A 14,369-nucleotide genomic window follows, 5' to 3' on the forward strand; every position below is an offset into this window, starting at 1 on the left:
TATTTTGTTGTAAATGGTGGTGCTGCACCTCAGTCTAATACAGATGTACAGAACATTTCCTTGAACGATGAAAGCGAAAGCAATGTATATTTTTATCCACTAGAGGGAGCCAAACCTATATAGCCCTAATGTAGATCATTCAGGTCAACCGAAAGCACGTAATAGTACTGATGATGACTGATATCTGAAATTTCCAGAAAGACAGCAAAGCATTAGTGTGAGCACAAGGGAGGAAACACTAAAGACATTCAGATTAAAGAAGCTTGCATACTTGTTTTGTTGTTTTTAATCTCTGCAATACATCCTCTGAGTCTTCCGAGAGTGATTCATCTGTTCTGTAGCTCTCAGATACTGGGTGAGGTAAGAGATAATGAAATAAGAGCTATCTTGCTATAGGCCTCACTGCTGCTGCTCGGTCTGATGTGATTCACTTATGGTAAATGGCTGGTATTGATCCATTACTGGCAGTTGGATCACCAAGTGGACGCAGATGGTGAAAACACCGTCTTCCAGCTCTTTTGGACATTTGCATCCTGCTACTTTGCCTGAGGATGCTTCTTGCATTTCATTACGGTCTGACTCATGTAGATGCAATGAACTGTGCTGTCATACAGATACTATGGACCTAGAAAATGCACGGGTTTGATCCTATGATACTACATAAAAATATGTGCATTAATCCCCTGTGCTTAGGCTTGGGTCCAGAATGAAAACCAACAAATGCTGGGTTTTAATTCAAAAGTTTTCAAATAATGATAGATCCTCTTAGAAACAATTGTAATTTGCCAAAGCACATTTTAAAATTATAACATATTTCGAATAGAACTTGATTCTACGTTTTCATAATTTCTGAGTTAGTTAATAAAATAAGTTAGTCCGAAACACATTCGCGTGTTTTTTTATTTTATTTTTATTTTTTTATAACTGGTTTTGAGAATGGCTTTACTTGAAGATATTTAAGGGCGCATGTCCGATATTGTTCCCGCGCGAGAGAGCACGACGTAAGCGAGCAGGACAGAGAGAGGTGAGGACCGTGAGGTTGTAAATTATTGGCTGGGCACGCGCTCCTTTATATATTATAATGAAGATTAGAAAACCTAGAACGAGGATATGAGGGTGCGGGTGGGGGAACATTTACCTTTTTGTCGAATTTTCACGGGCGATTTAAAAAAAAAAGAAGAATCTATTGGGAATTTCGGGTGAGGCAACTTTTCCTCACACAACGTATAACCCTTTTATGCAGGAAGTATGGCAATTTCTTCAGTCAGGAGTTTTTTATTTTATTTTTTTGTACTTTTTTTGTACTTTTGGTTTTAAATGAAGAGATAGGCTACTGTATTAAGTTGGTCACGCGGATCCACCACACTGACCAACAGAAAGCTGATTGGTTTGAAAGTTTTAAATCTCACTGCAGTCAATTGTATCCCTTAAAACTCATCTTTGATAATCAAAATAACATATTTAGCCTAATAGTATGAACATAATTTCTTCATGCCTTAAAATATAGCTAGTGTAAAGGTGATGATACACAGGGCAACTTTTTGAGCAATGTTGCAGGGCAATCTTGCAGAGCGATTGTTGCTTGGGCACTTTCCCATTGAAAATGGGCAATACATTTCTATCTGGCTCAAATCACAGTTTGAAATCGCTGGCGTTTCTGACGTCACAAACTACCAGTTGTAACCAATCACATCAACGTGTGATCGTGGATCTCTGAGCTGGAGTGAGTGAGAGGGGGCGGGGCTAATTTGCATATTCATAGAACTGCATAAACTATAAGAGGCAAGTTATATTCAAGCTATTATAAGGCATGAAGAATTTTCCTTTCAAGGAAAAAACGTTTAAATATGTAATTTTGGTGATCATAGGCGAGTTTTTTTAAAGGATACAATTATTGACTACAGGGGGACTTTAAGGAGAAAATACTCTGTTGACTGATTAATTGCACGTGTTTGTCTTAATTTAAACACCACATAGATATTAAACAACATCAAAAACTTGATTTTCACCACAGGGGTCTCTAAGGACAAATGTACGTGCACATGTGTTGTCAGAAATTTATGCTTAGGCCTACATAAATGCATAAATTGTGCGAAATTATAAATTGAAACAGGCCTATTGGCATTTTTTTAGCTGAGAAGAACCAAAAGTAATTGAAATACTACATGGCGCATAACTTAATAATATGGATGGAAGAGTTTGTGTTGTTAGCTGCATGCAATTGAATATCCACCCCTCTTGTTGCTGATGAGTTTCAGACGGAGACAGTCTTGACCCGAGGTGAAACTTAACCACAGAGTGCAAACGATTCACCACTACTGCTGAGCTTCCTGGACAAAGACATGAGAACTCTGCTGCAGTTCGCATGGGACAGAGGAAGTACACGGGTAAAAAAACGGACTGAGCCAAATTGAGGAGGGAAATATTATGGTAATATCCCTTATACCATATTGGGTTTTGAAATGCTAGTATGATGGTATTCACACAAGGATGAACAAGTTAGTCAACCTGCTTCACTGGGTCTTTTCAGCAGGGTAGAAGGAAGTGAGCATTATGAGAAGATATTTTTTAAGTTGTTGAGAAGGTTTTTGTTCAAGGAAATTGATGGAGAGAGTTACAATAAAGCAGATAGTTGTCTTTTAGACATGTTAGCACTAATACAGGACATTGGCAAAATAGAAGACACTCTACATATTATATCATTGCTCAATGTGGCGCTTCCATAGTACAAACCCCTGCGTTTGGGGATTCTTACCCACTGCGAGGAGGAGCAGAGAAGGTCCACTCCTCTCTGTTTTCTCGGTGAGAGGTGATTGGTCAGTCAAATGAAAGGTTGCAGGCAGACAGATATTATTTTGGGAATCTGTACACAGTAATATGACTCATAAGCTTACCTTTCTATCTGACATTAACAGAGCAACTTAAGCTGTTTATGGAGATGGACGGAGTTGGGCGGACACCTGGCTTCTTTTGGCATCACAGATGTCTCCCTGACAATATGACCTGTATGTTTAAAGTAAGAGTCCTGGTCCAGAATCAGCTCACCCTGGCCAGTTGGGCTTGCTAAGGTAAAACCTAACTGTATGTATGAAATGTAAAAGTAACTCATCCAACACCGTTTTGCGATGGAAAATCAAAATGGACAATTCTTATTTTTCTTACATAATTTTTATGTAAGAATGATTATTATAAATGATTTATACGTGCACATCATTATTATTTTTAAATTCACATGCCTTCCTAATCTTCAATAAAATACGTTCACCTCCCCTTCAGAACTTCTGTTCTGTTCATGACGTGCGTCTCGGTGGAGGATTGGGCTCTATACTGACTGCAAACTTACACTCAGATCTGCCGCTATTTAGTTTCCTACAAGCCAACCAGTTCCCGAAGGACAAAATTAAATTCCGCCCTACATTTTTCTCATTCCAGAAGTCGTTTCATTCAGATATATATGTCACAATAGGGAAGAAAAGACTAGCACAGCTTCCGTTTCATGCCAACTTTAACTTCAGGAATATAAAACTGTAGTTAATATTACAGAACATGGTAAGAAGGCTGAAGGCTGCAAACTAAATATGAATAAATATGACTACATAATTACACATTTACTAAATGTAAATTTCTATTGACATTTATTGACAAAGCTGTACAATACCAAAGCATTAGTAACATATGCACATTTATATGTATTCAATTTCTGTTCAAAAGTTTGGGGTTGGTAAGATTTTGTATTGTTTTTGAAAGACGTCTCATACTTACCAAGGCTACATTTATTTGATTAAAAATTGAGTAGAAACAGTAATATTGTTAAATATTACTACAATTTCAAATAACTGCTTTATATTTGAATATATTTTAAAATGTAATTTATTCCTGTGATGCAAAGCTGGATTTTCAGCATCATTATGCTACTCCAGTCTTTAGTGTCACATGATCCTTCAGAAATCAGTATAATATGCTGATTTGATTCTCAAGAAACATTTCTGATGATTAACAATGTGGAAACCAGTTTTGTTGCTTAATGTTTTTGTGGAAACTTTGATACTTTTTTTCCAGGATTTTTTTGATGAATGAAAATTCAAAAGAACAGCATTTATTTAAAATAGAAATCTTTTGTAACACTTAGAATGTCTTTAGTCTCATGACTTTTGATCAATTTAATGCATCCTTGCTGAATAAAAGTATTAATTTCTTTCAAAAAATTTAAATCTTTCTGACCAAAATCTTTTGAACTTTAGTGTACAAGCAACGTAAAATAAATAAATGAAAAAAAAAAAAAAAAACAGAACAAAAAATTCCGACTTACATTTAAAGTAAAATACTTAAAACATTTTTTTTAATCTATTTACAATTTCCAGGTTTTGCTTCTTCCTGTTTCGCAGTATCATTTTTCTATTACCATGCCATTTTCTTCTTAGTATTTTCTCTTTAGTCTTAATAATCATAACACACAGTTAAAAGAGTATACTTAAACTGCTCTACTGAGGTTAACCTATGTTATATCCTTCCATCCTTGCTCTGTTTCTTTGCTTCTGCTTTTCGTCATTTTCTGTTCTGAAAATCACCCTCCTCCAGCCCTCCATCTCCTCCCACCCCCGCACTGCTTTTCTCGCTGTGTTTTATCTATATCTAACATCTCTCTGGCTCTTATCAAGGCTGCTGTATCACAGTTTTGTAGGCAATCGTTGTGACGGCCGTCTTGTTGAACGAATACACATGCTTGTATTTACAAATGCAACCCCTGTGTGTCTATTGAGAGATTTTGCAAAGTACTAGACTTAAGTATTGAATTCAAACCGTGTGCATTTCAGATCAAGCTTTCATTTGTGTATTTAAGTGGCGTGTGTCTGGTCTAGCCAGCCCTTGGGCTTCATTTGCATCACTTAATTACTACAATATAATTTAAAAAGACAGTAGTCAGACTGATTTGTGGCTGATAATGGCCAGACCAGCAAACCATCTGCCAAAATATGCAGTATACAACAGAGCTCACTGTATAGAAGACTGTGTCCAACAATGCAATGCACCTAACCTTCAGTTTCCAGTGTGACAGAAGCTCAATCAACACCAACATCTCCTTTTCCAAAAGCAAAGATCTTTATAAATAATAATATATTTAACATTTCAGTGACTGCCTTTATAAACAAGTCATTAACCATTCATTCAACTGATTTGTTCAAAACGTTGATTCATTCAGGAACAAAAGTGACTGGCTGAAATTGGAATAGGAATAGCTTCTTGTTTAGTGAACTGCTGTGTAAAAGCAATATCACAAAATGTGCTCCTGCTACTCCAATAATTTACCAACAGCAGATCCTGAATCTGTGGTGAAAGAAAACCGTAACTATTTTACATGGTGATGATTTTGTATGTAATTTGTTGGCGTGGTAGATTTCCCCTATGCACCTGACTTAAAGGGTTAGTTCACCCAAAAAGGATATTTCTTTCATTAATTACTCACCCTCATGTCGTTCCAAATCCGTAAGACCTTCATCTATTCTCGTCGCTTCATAACATTAAGGTTAAACCACTAGTCACATGGACTATTTTAACAATGTCTTTACTACCTTTCTGGGCCTTGAAAGTTGTAATGACGTTGCTGCCTATGGCTGATTCAGAAACCTCTCGGATTTCATCAAAAATATCTTAATTTGTGTTTCAAAGATGAACGACGGTCTTAAGAGTTTGGAATGAAATTAGGGTGAGTAATTAATGATAGAAATTTCATTTTCAGAGTACAACAGTGTTTATAGAATAAGTTTATGGCAAAGGTGAAATGATTCATTACATTATTTTCTCTAATAAGATTGTTTTTTCTTATGTATGATTATCTGCAACTAGGTAAAAGCAAATTTAGATGTAGCTTGTTGCTAGGGTATTGAAGTTAAATATATATATATATTCAAACAACTGTCTAGCTCTCTTGTTCTATTCAGACAGTATCTAGTTTTGTTTCCTCTTGTGTTATTTTCAGACACATATTCAGACACTTTGGCCAGATATTGGAGACATTTAGTTTTAAAAGCATACAAATGTTAATTCAAATGTTAATTCTGCACGAAAAAGCAATATATATATATACAGTATATATACATAACATAACATGTTAAGTGATGATGTATGGATGCTCGCTTTTAAACATGCAATGTAGTGAGGTCACATCACAAAAATGCTTGAAACATTTGCCACTGCATCCTGGGTTCATTTTCACATACTATTTTGAGAATTAGGCAGCATACAATGCATACTGCACAGTGCGCACTATTCTAGTATTTCAATCTGAACATAACCTGTCACAAAACCCACATGGCCTACTATCGTAAGTGTGCTGTCCCTGTCAGCCTTCTCAACCGAACGTTCTCCAGACCTCAGGACCGTGTCTCATTAAACTCTCTCACATCACTGCTAAAGTCATGGTATTCCTGAGGCTACGTCAAGCCCCTGGGTTCTGCACAATCATCATATATCTGACCCAGTTCATACATGGACAAAAGGAGACATTTGCAGAAGCATAAACAGTGAAGGCGTTTGCTTGCCACCTACACAAGTGAGCTTGCGCAGTCCGCCCGTTTCAGGCTCTGCAGTTAAACAGTCACCTAGTAAAAGGCAAGAGAATGTCATATAAAGAACTAGCCATATATGGTCTTTTCCTCTGTGTGCACAGCGCTATGGAAACACATCACCTGAAGGAGCGACCCCGTGACCCCTTCCTGTCACTGCACTAGACGATGGGTGCAGATTTACGCAGGCCCAGGCGCTTTTCTAGGCCTGCCATGTCGTCTCGTTTGACCGTAATAGGTACTGCAGCGGGAGGAAAAGTAATTGAAGTTTCTCTCTGCGTTCGAAGGTCTGCCAAGTGCGGAGGTGGGGGCTCACTTTAGTGAGGGATACAGTACAGCCGTTGGCATGGCAACAGAGAAGTACTGTTTGGGCATCGCTTATTTAGCAGAAAAGCGACATCCCAGAGAGAAGATAGAGAGATGGTGTGAATAATTGTGAATTGCTATTTGCCTGCCAACAGAAATAATGGTTATAGCAACAGGTCCTGCCTCCCTATATATTTCCCTGTGACTGTCACCCCAACTGACTCTGTACAAAGTTCAAAAGCATGAAGTTTTAATAGACAGAGCTGTTGTTTAATTAAACAGACAAGTCAAAGACCGTTTCTGTATACTACTGATAATCACATCTATAGTTCCACTTCTATACATTTTACGTTTTGAAACTGTGAGTGCTAGGGTGGTTGCCAGGGCATTGCAATTTGGTTGCTGAAGTGTTTTGCAATTTGAGGTGGTTTATAGTTGGTTTCAAGGTGGATGCTTATAGCCCAAGCCAAACGAGCATGCATTCTCAAGACTCTGATATTCTAGTCTCTAGGTATGGTTCAAGTCCCTCTTTCAGTGTAAATCTTTAGAACTTTTTTGGCCTGGTGAAGATCAGACCTTGTTTTTGAGGTCTACTACAATAGGTTTTCATGATTGAATGTTCAAAACACACATTATTTAAAATATTTCACACTATTGCAGCACCACTCTTCTCAGTCTGTCAGTAACACTATGTTTAGTTCTGCTCTCTATGAAGCCCCTCCTTCTGAAAAGCATAATTTGCTCTGATTGGTCAGCTGGATAAGTGTGTTGTGATTGGTCAACTGCTTCAAGCGTGTTTGGAAAATGTCACGCCCCTTAACCTAACCGTGAGTTTCACGCTACTAACTTAACTCAACCAGGCCTCGGCCACTTTTTTTGTTTATGCCTTGGGTCGGAATTATTTAAATGAGGAATATTGTGACGTGTACGTTTCTGGAAGAAAACTCAAGACTACAATCGAGGCGTTTGAGGGAGTTCAGAAACCGTGCTTACTGATGTAGAGAATAACTCCCTTCGGACCAGAGTGACTTTGTGCTTTGTAACTTTGCAGACATTTTTCATGCTTAAACGGCAACATTACACACTAAAAAAAGTTGAAAATGCAAAAAAGCATAACCTTTAATGCTGATTTAACTCTTTATGTTTAGTGGTTTGTTCAAATCCCTAACCTATAGCTGAGCAATACTAATAGTGATGCTTCATACATGAGTGATTGAATGAACAGCTGTTGTTTGTTCACTTTGTAATTAATTTAAAATTCATCTCATAATGTTTACAGGTCATAAAGTGCTTGTAATCTAATGTAATTCATTATAGTTTTGTAAGAACTAAATATAAAACATTCAGTTTTTTTTTAGTAGGGATCAGAGCGAACCCAAAATAATCCTCATCCAACAGCAGTAACTATTGCTGTATGCATGTGTTCAGTCTCAGACAGGGTTCTCAGAATAAGCCAGCCTGAGCCCTTTTGTTAATTTGGTCATTTTATGTTTGTACTTGACAAATCGCTGCCTGCCGAGGCAGTTGTCTCCTACACCAGGGTATTGAGTTCGTCTTGCTCAACTAAGAATCATATGGAGTTTACAAACTTCTTTGAAACAAATACAAGAAAACTTCTTTAGAATTTCAAGTGATTTACATCCCATTTAGCGTGCTTTCACAGGTGTGCACTTTTTGGTGTGCTCTCAGGTTCCTCAGGGTTCTAACCAAGTGTGAAAGCACACAATTTCAGAATCAAACGTTCAGGTGGTATGTGTATTAATATGATTTACTGACCAGTTCCCATTTATTTCTGTTTAAACCTGAGAGTAGTTCATCAAAAATTAGAATGTCCCTTACAAATTTATTCAAGTGTGCTATTAGTATACTTCTTTTAAACTAAAAATAAGAAAGTATACTTTTTTTGTGTACTTTTCAGAAATATACTTAAAATTACACTTAAGTATTGGCCTATACTTGTACTCAATCTTTTGATCAAGATAAAGTATAATTAAGTATTCTAAGTATAATTAAAGGGATGGTTTGGAGTAAAATCAACCTAGGGTTCTTTGCACCATGACCTCGAGCCAAACACCCCCCCCCCAGAAGCCTTTTTTCCCTTGGTCGAACATTATTAAAGTTAGATCTTATTTAGAGATATCAGCCGGATGGCTTAGTGCAGGTGCTAATGGATCCTAGGATGTATCTCATAAATTACCCCACTAATAATGCCCAGAAAGGTACCAAACTTATACATTAGTACAAATAAGTTCTGTACTCATAAAACGAGGCATTGGAAAGTTTGTAAGTACATTAGGAGTTTATTTAAATAACACTTGCCTAACGGCTCATGCTACTAAAAAGGCTTCTGGGGGGGTGTTTGGCTCGAGGTCATGGTGCAAAGGACCCTTGGTTGATTTTAGTCCGAACCATCCCTTTAAGTACTCTTTTGATTGAGTAACCAATTAAATATTTTTTTATCCCACCTAGTTTTAAATAAGGTCTTAAACTTACATTGTTTAACAATATTGATTTATAAAGAAAACAGATATGTTCCTAATTCCTAGTAAGTGAAGTTTTGTGTAGTTCACTTGTAGTGTACATAAGAATTTACTTCAAATCTACTTAAAGTTTTTAGTGTTGTTTATAAATGTTTGTGGTGTTTTATTATGCTTTAAGACAAACCATGTGCAAAGTCATAAGTCAACACCATTGCTGAGTATTTTCTCAATAACAAACCAGTGAACCAAAGACAGTTAAAAAATGTGGCTTGAAATCACCTCTTTTTCCTATCGTCTCAAACTACCTTGTAACCAATCACGTCAACGTGCCGGCGGGCTTTCGTTAACTGGGAAGCTGGGGAGTCTCAAGAGAAGCCAGGTTATCACGGTCTATTTTTCTGTTGGATTACTTCAGTTAAATGTAGGCTATCTTTCAAGTAGAAATGAGTACCTAAATAGGAACATAATAGTATATTTAAAGTGCAAAAATAATATTTAAATAGTAAACTATAAGTATGATGTTAAGTTCACTTAAAGAACACTTACAAGTTTACTTGCAGTATAAAACTACTAAACTAGTAATTTACTTAAAGTATACTTCAAAGTGTACTTTCATAAACTAAAAATGTGCTACAAATATAGTATGCTTGCAGTACAAACGAAAAATGTAGTTGTGTGCTCAAAGTAAAAGTATACAAATTATATGTTTATTCACTAAGAAGTGGGCCAATTTAGTCCCAAGTTAAAAACAGTACACTTACAAGTATACTACTAGTACACTGATATTAGTATACTGACTACATAAAGCATACATAAAAATATACATGAACTTCACTTAAGTATACCTAATAAAATTAATTTGAAGTATACTTTTGTAAGGGATAACAGCAAACCCAATTCATAGCCTTCAAGAGCATGATGGAAAAAATGGCTCCAGTTTTACCTCACCTGGGGTCTCATTTATAAAACTGTGCGTAGGATCCTTAATAGAAGTGTGCGTGCGCCCGAAAGCCAAAAATTGCTTACGCAAGTACTGTGCGTACGCCAGAACCTGCGCTGAATTCCCTTTATAAATCCCAGTCAGCAGAAGATTTTGCGCACGTGTGTCTCCACCCCGTCTCCTCCCCGAAATAACCATATATGGAGCTTACAACGCCTAGTTTTACTATGCATATCCTCATCTGCATATCATTTGCATATTCATCCACGTGATAACATGTTTAACGGTACAAGACATTTGGAAAATATGAGATACAGATGTGCCGTCACATTACATTGCTAAAAATAATTTAGTAGCCTATCCTTGCCTTGTTTTTTAATAATAAATCAAAATAGTAAAAAATACATTTCAGAGAAAGTTTTTCTCAATCTTTTCCACTGGCCAAAAAGTATTTTTAATTTCTTTATATTTCTATAAACAGATAGGCCTTATTGTGCATTATTGACAGCACAGCTTGCCACAGGAAAAGTGTTCAAAAGCATCGCATCCACTACAAATATTAATATTTATTATAATCTAAAAAATGTTGTAACTTCTTGGTAATGATTTCATGTAATTTAAGTGCTTAACTCAATTAAATAGAATGGCATATTTAATCTAAATGTGTATATCAGATGTAGCCTAAAGCATAGTTTAAATCATTATTTTATTTATTTAAACTGTTATTGTGAACATGCACTGTATTTATGATTAGGACTCATAATGAAGATTTAAAGTGGTTTTCCTTCATCTGTCATTCAGCTCACCATCGGTGTCGCCAAACTGCTCCGTCTCCAAAATGTTCGTACGCATGGGTCCTGAGTTTTTTCCCGTCAAGTTTGTTTTTATAAATCACAACTTGTGCGTCGGAAGTGGCGTACGCCTCTTTCAGGGCCTGTTTTGTGCGTACGCAATGGTTATAAATGAGGCTCCTGGTTTCTCAGTTGAGTCATTTCAATGCTGTTTATCTGATGGGCAGCAGTGCAGTGGACTGTGGAAGCATTATGATTCATATGACCCCCTCTAAATTCACAATAACCTACCCACTGCTAAAGCTTATGAGCGAACTTGTCATGTGACACCAGCTTTATCTGTGCAAAGACTGAATGCAAGACAAAAAAGAGTGGAATAGAATAGAATATTCTGTCATTTGTCTGTCATTGTTTACTGAAATTATGTTCATATAAACCTGTATTACTTTATTTATTCTATAGAAAAAAGTAATAAAAAGGAGACTGTTCCTTTAAAACGGTTCCTTTAAGACCCTAATTGAAGAATTGACAATGTGATTTTTATTTTTTTTGTATGAATACACATGCGACTATTTTTTATCCATTTAAAATCTACTTTTCAGCTGTCTGTTTTATGCAGCATATCCCTTTTTCAGTAATTATAGCAAGCATGTGTGAAACTGGGGCAGCTCCTCATAGACTCCGCAGGAGCTCTCCTTAAAAGGTCAGGATGGATGATGTCGACTATCTTTTTTTCCTTCCACTTTCTCGCTCTCTCCCACTTATTTCTCTGAGGAGAGGCCCAGTAAGCTTTGGGAATCTCATCATGCACATTAGAGAAACTCATGAAATGATGACTTACGGGAGAGGAGGTGCGCTAACACACATACATGGCCCTGGCCGCAGAAGAACCGTGACGCTCCATTAGCTAAAGTGGCAGAAAGACTAAACAGATATATCTACTTGAGCAATGTTTTCTTGTAATAATGCTGATCAAGATTGTAACAAAGTATCATAAAATTGATCCATTTGACTCCTCTGCATTACAAGTCTTCTGAAGCGATTCAGTAGCTTTGTGGGATAAACAAACTGAAATTTAAGTCGCAATTCATGGGTAATCTTATCCTCAAGTTCGCTGTTTATCGCTATGAGTGGATTTTTGAGTCAGTGAGTTTTGAGGCCTGATTCGTGAATTAATGGTCTTGATTAAGACCATTAATCATGAATAACCACTAAAATTCCTCTATAACTTTTTTTTTTTTTTTTTACGGAGCCTCCAAAGATGCATAATGAAGAAAGAAAATATGAGATGGGAGAAAAAATTATATTTCAATTGTTTTGCATCCGCTCATAAAAACGTTGTCATTCTCCCGTGAATGTTTGCTTTCGCTAACAACAGTTTTGTGTTCATTTGAGAAACTCACAAAAAAGCAAAAGTTTTAAAAATGACCATGTCCCTTACTCTGTACTTTAAAGCTATTGTATGCATTGCAAATTTCTTCTTTTGTGTTCCTCAGAAGAAGGTCAGTCATATGGGTTTTGAATGGAGGGTGACTAAATGATGACAGGATTTTTATTTTTAGGTGAACTATGAACTATTTTTCATGGTCAGTTGTCAATGTTTCTCGGAGTGCCTGCCTAACACAGTGGTTCTGGCTCATTTGCAAAAATGGATTGAGTTTAGGAAGAGCATGTCAGTAATAAAACCATAAATGGCTACAGTTCAGGCATAATGCAGCAGCACTGGACCAGGGTCAGCAGGTGCACTTTTATATAGGGAAGTGATTGTGAAATGACTTTCCCCTCATTGCAAAAGATCAGAACAGCACAGCAATTTCTGTAGAACAGTTATATTTCAGCTCTGAAAGCTGAATGGCGTGAAAACAAGACTATCAACGAATGTGAATGTGTCTTCCTTGATAAGTTAAGTCATGATAATTTAGCATAAATCTGGGATATGGAATAGTTATCCTGCCAGTGAGCAAGTTTGATAAGCCGTTACACGGTTAAAGTGAGTAGATGAGTGGCATATTTCAAATGTACATATTTTTGTCCAATTAAATTCTCTCTAAAATGACAATCTTCCTGTAAAAGATCCTGCCTCCAACTAGCATTATAATTTGCAAATCAGTGTCCATGGCCGTGGCATAAACTAATGGCTATTGGCTATATAAAAACTCAACTTCCTGTTTCATGTTTATATGTCAACAGAGGAGTCTTTAAGTGTAGTTCAACTGTGTCCAAAACTAACAGGGTCTGTCCATAATAAGGCTTCAGACAAAGAGAACTTGCGTTTTCGGACTACAGTTGCCAAGCTATAGCGCTTTCAAGGATTCTGACACACTTTTTCCACCAGGACCTTTGAAGTGCTTCATATACACAGCGAAAACATAAAAAGCCCCCTGTCTGGAGGCCGTATTATGCAAGCTTTTGTGTGTTTGTGAGCAACTGCACCTTGGGCCTAAGGATGCTCTTGTCTGAAGTGTGTGTGCGGGCTGTTATTGTTTCCCGAGAAGAGGGCAGAATCTGCTAGCCATCTGCTGTTATCTCTGGAATGCCGTACTTCGCTCATGGACATATATGTACCAGTGCGTTGACGTCTCTGCTATTTTTAGCCCCTACCCTCCACTGGAGGTTGTCATGATGATGTCATAGCCCCTCTTAAAATATATCTGAATGTTTATCTTGGGTTGTTCTTTGGGCTAGCTTCTCATGTCATGTTTGTTTGTGTTTATTAGTGGTTTCTCATTTTTTCCACCATCACGGAGTTCCTCACAAGTACAGTTTGCTCTCTTATTTTGGCTGTAACACGGACATGGAGACATACTGTCTAAAAACGGGTATTAGTAACGTACCATGTTTGTGAGAATGGAATTATTGTTCATGGTGCTTTATGATAGAATTGTTGTTGTAAGATTTAGCAATTTGACCCTAATAATTGGTGTTTATTTAGAGTTAGAACATAAGTTCAAAGAGACAGGAGCCCAACTAGTCCTCTCAAGATATCAAAATCAATTGTCTAAGGAAGAATTATGGAACAACATTTAAAATCATGTTAACTGTTCTGATTTTTGCAGAATATGTAAAATACATCTGCTATACTATTTAAATATCAAGTTGTCCTTAATGTAAAATAATGACATATACGTTTACAAAATTTTATTTGATGCATTTTGACAATTTGGTTAAGTTATTTGATCATGACAGACTGCATGCCTTTTTACATATAAATGAATACATTTATTTAGCAATGATGCATCATATTGTAATAAAGTAGCAGTAAAGACATTCTAATAAATGCTGTTATTTT

The sequence above is a fragment of the Abramis brama genome, assembly GCF_963993115.1.
Source record: "Abramis brama genome assembly, chromosome: 4".
Classification (NCBI taxonomy): Eukaryota; Metazoa; Chordata; class Actinopteri; order Cypriniformes; family Leuciscidae; genus Abramis; species Abramis brama.